The sequence below is a fragment of the Xiphophorus couchianus genome, chromosome 19 (assembly GCF_001444195.1).
Source record: "Xiphophorus couchianus chromosome 19, X_couchianus-1.0, whole genome shotgun sequence".
In the NCBI taxonomy this organism is placed as follows: Eukaryota; Metazoa; Chordata; class Actinopteri; order Cyprinodontiformes; family Poeciliidae; genus Xiphophorus; species Xiphophorus couchianus.
The window spans coordinates 19783942-19789941 of record NC_040246.1 but is presented as its reverse complement, the minus strand read 5'-3'; the positions used below and the strand labels follow the sequence as shown (position 1 = coordinate 19789941).

At 36.2% G+C, this 6000-nt stretch overlaps 1 long non-coding RNA gene across 1 annotated transcript in view; it reads right to left on the bottom strand.

Moving 5' to 3' along the window:
• Positions 1 to 203: 203 nt before the first annotated feature.
• LOC114133756 (uncharacterized) overlaps positions 204 to 6000 on the bottom strand; it is a 41652-nt gene continuing 35855 nt past the window's right edge. Inside the window, exon 4 of the long non-coding RNA XR_003593262.1 lies at positions 204 to 266. This is a non-coding gene — a long non-coding RNA (uncharacterized LOC114133756). The remainder of the gene's footprint in view (positions 267 to 6000) is intronic.

Genomic DNA, 6000 nt, shown 5'->3' with positions numbered 1-6000 from the left:
GCCGTTATCCTCTTATCACAGAGCAGAATATCTACTCAAGCTTTCTCTCCACTCATGGCTTTTCCACACTAGATCATAACATCCACACCTGCGTCCAAGTTCTTCTCATTTTTCATGTTTTGATATTACTTTTTATGTTTTATTTTCTCTCCCTCTGCCCTATCTGTCTTTCTGCCTAGGTATACATCTTTAAAAAATACTCACCTTACCTCCAATAGCAGATTTCACACTTCAGGTTGTTAGTGGGAAGAAATTGTGGATGAAACCTGAAAAGAAAGAAGACCAAGAGATTCTCAGGTCATTCCACAGATGCAAGAAGTCTGTTTTTTTTTTTTTCTCCTCTCCTATGCGTCAATCCAGAAGAAAAGTGAAGTGCTAACAAAATCGCTGAAAGATTTTTCACTTTTTTCCCCTCTCACTGTTGCACATTAAATTAGGATGCAGTATAGGTGAGTAGAGACAATACACTGTGGAAATCACCTGTGTTGAAATACCAGCTGTTTGTGGCATAAACAAATGAGACAATGAAAAAAGATTTGAACAACTCGTTCCACCTTTTATGTGACACATGCTGTACAACTAAAAACAAACTAAGAGTTAGCTAGTTAGCAGATTTTCTAAGTCAAAAACTTATGTTGAGATCTTATGGGTTTGTTCTCGAAGTGCATTTTGCAGGAATCAGTTAAAAGCAGCAAAAGTGATTAAAATAACAATTTTTCCACAACTTTGATCAAATCTGAACCAAAGTTGGCTTAAGTTCTTACCCCAAATCTGCTTGGGAACAACTGTTGGGATTTACAGACACAAACTTCATTGAATTATTGAATCATAATTTTAAGACCATCACAAAATAGTCTTTCATTGTGAAGTCGAACAAAAATTATTTTAAAAAAAATTATTTTGAAAGCTAAAAACCATATTTTGAAAAAATAACCATGAAGCACTACTTTAATTTGATTTATAATGTAAAATCTCCACATCAAGGTTTGTGGCTGTAAGATTAAATATTTATGGAAATATTTGATTCAAATCTAATTTTTATGTGTAATATTACATTTCTTAAGGTTCTTAAAGTCTCCTATATACAAGTGTTTATGTTGAAGGTCAGTTTTCTAATGACTGTTGCTTTTTTATAAATTAATATAAACACAGAAAAGTAGCTAGTTAGACTTTTGGAATGACTGAAAAGATCACAGAAGGAATTATAATTTTTTTTAAATATGTCAGTCTTTTTTAATCTTTTATCATTTATTAACTAATAATAAAGTAATATGAATGAAACTTCAATGGACATAAAAAGACCAGAGTTGTTTTTGTAAACTTGCTGCTCTATTATGATGTTGAGTTAAACTAAAATAAAGCACATTCATCTTTTCCTTTGAACAAAGATTATTTAAAAGTAACAAAAGCTTTAATTTTTTTGACAATGTAATCCTCACATTACCTGATGAAAAGCTGAATGAAAACACATTGTGAAAAACTAAGTAATTTTAGTGTTAAGGCATGGGTAAAACAAGAATCAAACGTTTCCTTTTCAGATTCATACAGTGGTGTTTATATGTTTGTTTAGGAAAACCTTTCCAGCCCAAACGCAGCCAAACGCTTGAAAGCAGCCATTAAAGCAGTACCTGATGAATCCAATTTTCCTTGAATAAAGCAAAGCCGGTGTCATTCAGCGAGTCACTTAACCTGAAAGGCTTGCGTAAACACCCTGTGGGATAAATAGGCATTATCTTAGAGGAGGCCAAAGGCTGGTAAGGCTGGGAGTTGATGGAAATAACTAGAAAACAGCTATCGCTTCCACTTCCTGGACTATAAGGATAGCTGTAATGAGTTTTAGTGTGTGTGTTTTGGGGATCAGGAGATGATGAAGAGGGCACTGATAGAAAGTAAAGCAGAGAAGATGAGGGGGGAAAGGGAGAACAATGGAATGAGGTGTCTGGGGTGTTCAGAGTAATAACAGGGCTCTGAGGTGGGTTTGTTAGCAGCCATGACAGTCACACCAGTCGAGATTATTCCTCACTGATGTGACTGGAGTCTTTAGGGTTGTGATTGGTTATGATGTTTACCTCCAAGTGTTTCCTCCTCCCCTTTTCTATTTAATGACAGTCTTTCCATCTTCAAGGCCACAGCATGGTAATTTTATCCAGATCAATCAAAATCAACTGCTTTGAGGCTGCATCTGTAGCTTATTGACATTAGCATTAGCTGTTTCGGTATAAAAATAGGGATTGACCATTTGTTGTGCTCTGCCAATTTTGCACCTCCAACATAATGTGAAGCAGAGATACTGCTCCAGGATGTCCCAAGTATTTTGGTCGTAGCCCAGTTAGCACAGCCAGCTAGCTTAGTAACCAAACTGTTAGCCCAGTAGTCATCAATGAAGGGCAATACACATGCTGTAGAAACAGAAAAAATTGCAGAACTGTTTCTTACATATGTTCCAGTGGGAGAGAAATAATTCATGAGGGTTCTGTGCTTTAGTTTTTGTGAAGTATGAAGTGGCCTTGCCAGCCAGAACTTTGTTATTGTTCCTACAATAACAAAGCATCCCTCTAGTAAAAGAAATAACTTTACTGTTGTTGCAGAGTAAGTTCAAGTCCTGACAAAAGGCAACTAGAACAAAGTATACCTACAGGCTAGTGTTTTTCAAAATGGGGCCTTAGAAAGCTGGAGGGAGCATGAGGGAAAACGATGTAAAAAAATGAATCTAAACTTTCTAATATTTTTTTATCATAAACTCTAATCAGTTAAAATAGTTTATTAAAATTTTATTTGCTCAACTTTCTGATTGGCTTCACTAGGTACACTAGCTTGCTCCTCAAACTAGTGAAGGTATGACGCAGCATTTATGCTAAACAAACATAATAAGTATGTGAGAATAAAAGTGAGAAAAAACCTGTTAAAAGTTTATGTTTCTTTAAATATTTTGTAGCATTTTGTGTGAGTTTGCAAATGGGGTCCATGTCAAGAAGCTAATGCTGGTTGGAGGGCCATAAATGGAAAAATGTGGGAATACTTCACGAGAACACACATGTTGGACTCTATGGAAGATTACTTAGATTTAATAGTTGTTGTTCAGCCCACAAGAACAAATCGGCCCAGATAATGTGTCAAGAACAAGCCAAAAGAAAAAGTGCATCACTTTCTAATCGCAGTTCTGAGAGAGAGAGAAAAAATGTTCCATCCTTTGGGAGTACATATTGCCCCATAGCCTATTACTGTGTTATCAGCCTATTTACAATGAGTTTACTATTATTCTATATGGTATGACTTACCATTTTCTACCAAGATTCAGCAAATTCAAATTGCGAATTTGTGTTCTACCTTTAGTTTCAGCTTTGGGAGACCAAACTTTAAGTGTCAGCTTGTTCGTCTCTGCTTCCTCCTTTTTTCCGGCTGCCACCAGTTTTCCGCTGCACTGTAATTGGATACTCTTCATCTCCCTTCTCAGACTCCGCTTTGAATTTAAGTGGAGCTCAACCCTAGCTGTGATAAAAGTGTGCAAGTGTAAGTGCCTGTGACAGCTCACACTCAGGTCACGAAGCATCTCAAACGGTCTTAGCCTGCCAACAAAGAAGCTGAATTCTGTCGCAGCCTGAAGGTTTAGGGTCTCAAAATGTTTAAATTTAGCTGCAGTTTTATTAAATGTTTTTAATTTAGGCTTTTATTGCTTTATTCTTCTTATTGGAATGCAAGTGCTAGTTTGAGCTTGTTTTGTCAGCATGCATCATGCTGGAAGCACATAAATAAAGGATCATGCGACAGCTCTTGCAAGACAGCCCCGTCATTATCTGTCTGTCAGTCAACTTTGCAGCATATGCATGCACACACTGAGCACATACACACCTAAATGCACCCATCAGCAGAAACTCAGAATATTTTTGAATGAGTGTTGTCATTTATTATCCAATATACGGTCAGGAGCAACGAGAAAAACAGTCAAAGAACCGAACGTGGCACCTCGCAACCATTCTGACGCCTGACTCAGACTGCAAAACAATTTTGCTCCTCATATCTGTTCATTTTATAGTCACTGCATCTCTGTAGGATGTCAGAACAAATTCTTCCTCTCTGTCTGTGGACTGAAGGTGACAGGAGCTCGGGATCGGGAGGTTGACATTGGTGGAGGAACAGAAACAAACGGACAGAAGAAGAATTTTCACATTTAACACCCGTCTGCCTGATAACTCGTTTTATCTGGAAAGATTTCTTTCATATTCCTCCTTTCAACTTTCTTTAATCTCACCTGTATGTCATTATAGTTTGAAAATTTGTAATTATAAACCATGAGTACCAATGTCAGCATCCAGCAGCTCAAGGCTTCCCTCCCTTCATCATTCTTTGTATCCTGAGTGTAAATCAGAGCCTTAAGCAGGCAATATCCTCAGCCAGTCCCAAAGCGCTCTCTTATCTTTAATCCATATATTGCCTTTTCAATGCAGCAATTTTCCCATCTTTTCCCTCAAGACTTATGAACATCAGGTTTTATTGGTTGAAGTCTTCGACAAGTGGAATTAGAATGGTGTGAGGGTAGGTGGAGGAGGAACCTCACATTTATTTGGAGCAGAGTGAGAAATATGGGATGCCTATTAAACTTGTATTTTTCCCAGTTGTAAAAAAAAGTCTCGATCAATCGGAGGCTCGACTGTTTGGGATCTGTTTGGGAAAAGGTCATGCTGCTGTTTCGCTCTCCACATACAATCAATTTGTTCCTGTGAAGCCAAACTAAAGGGTGTAGCAAGTGAAATGATTGATTATGCCTCACTTAACACTTTAAAAAATAGTCATTAGTATGATTAAATGCCATGTGAAAACACAGAAAATAGGCAATGCTGATTGTGGCACTATACCATATCAGGCTGATATGTTTTTGTTTTTTTTGTCTAAAGTCGCCAGTAATGGGAGATCTTGATAAAGCTGCAGCTGTGACTAAACAGGTAATTATTACTCTTATTGGCTCAAATATAAAATATATTTTACATTAATGGAACCCAATCATTTTGTGCATGTTTGAGTTTGAGAATTCAGTCATTAGTAAATGAACAATATTTTTGTGCATTTGAGAAGCGGTTAAAAAACGTTCAGCTTTATCCCTGCATCGTGCTAACTGATGTAGCCTGAGCCTAATTTTAATATGAGTCCTGAAGGAAAGAAGATTTAATTTTACGGAAAAGCTGCTGAACTAAAAAAAACAGGTTGGAGAAATAAATTTGCACTAAGAACAACAGATTGTTTGGTTTAGCAAATTTAGCAAAGTCTGTTTATAAATGTGAAAAGAAAAACATGTTGCGTCTTTGAAGTAAATGTGTTGCTTTTGATGGCACATTGATAGATTCTTAATAGTGTGTGTATATTGGGATCAGGTCTGTGCAATTTACAAGGTTTGACTGCATCAGGACAAATATGTTATTTTCCCCCAAACATTAACATCTCTTTCTAGTTCTTTTTTGAGGATTGACCTCAAAAATGAATTAAATTTAATGCTCTAAATGCCCCTAAAGTAGGTCAAGTCATTACTTACACATTTAGTTTTATCCCTTCTGTGAGATCTTTTTCTACAATGGAGTTTAGCTCAAATAGGTTTTTGTTTTAAGCAATATTTTCTCAATATTGATTTTTTAAAAGTACTAGTTTCACCAGTAGATTATTTCACTGATAATTTTTAATATTACATAACATTTTCAGTTAATTTAGTACTTATTTTATCAATATGAAGGACTTATGTACTCAACACAAGCTCCTATATCTTGCTGAAAAGTTGATTGTAAGTTAGTTTATTCTTATTTCAAGTGTACAAAGATATTTAAACTGGAAATACTTGGTAGGATTTTGTGTTTTTGCAGTGTAGATTGCATGCTGCTTAAACAGACTTCTCAACACAGCTGTTCTGGGTTCAGTATTCATTTTTGCTTTTTTTCTCTCTCTCTCTCTCTCTCTCTCCATTTCCTGTCTGATTAAAGCTCAAAGCTCAGCACAGCATGTGCTCCAAATATATAG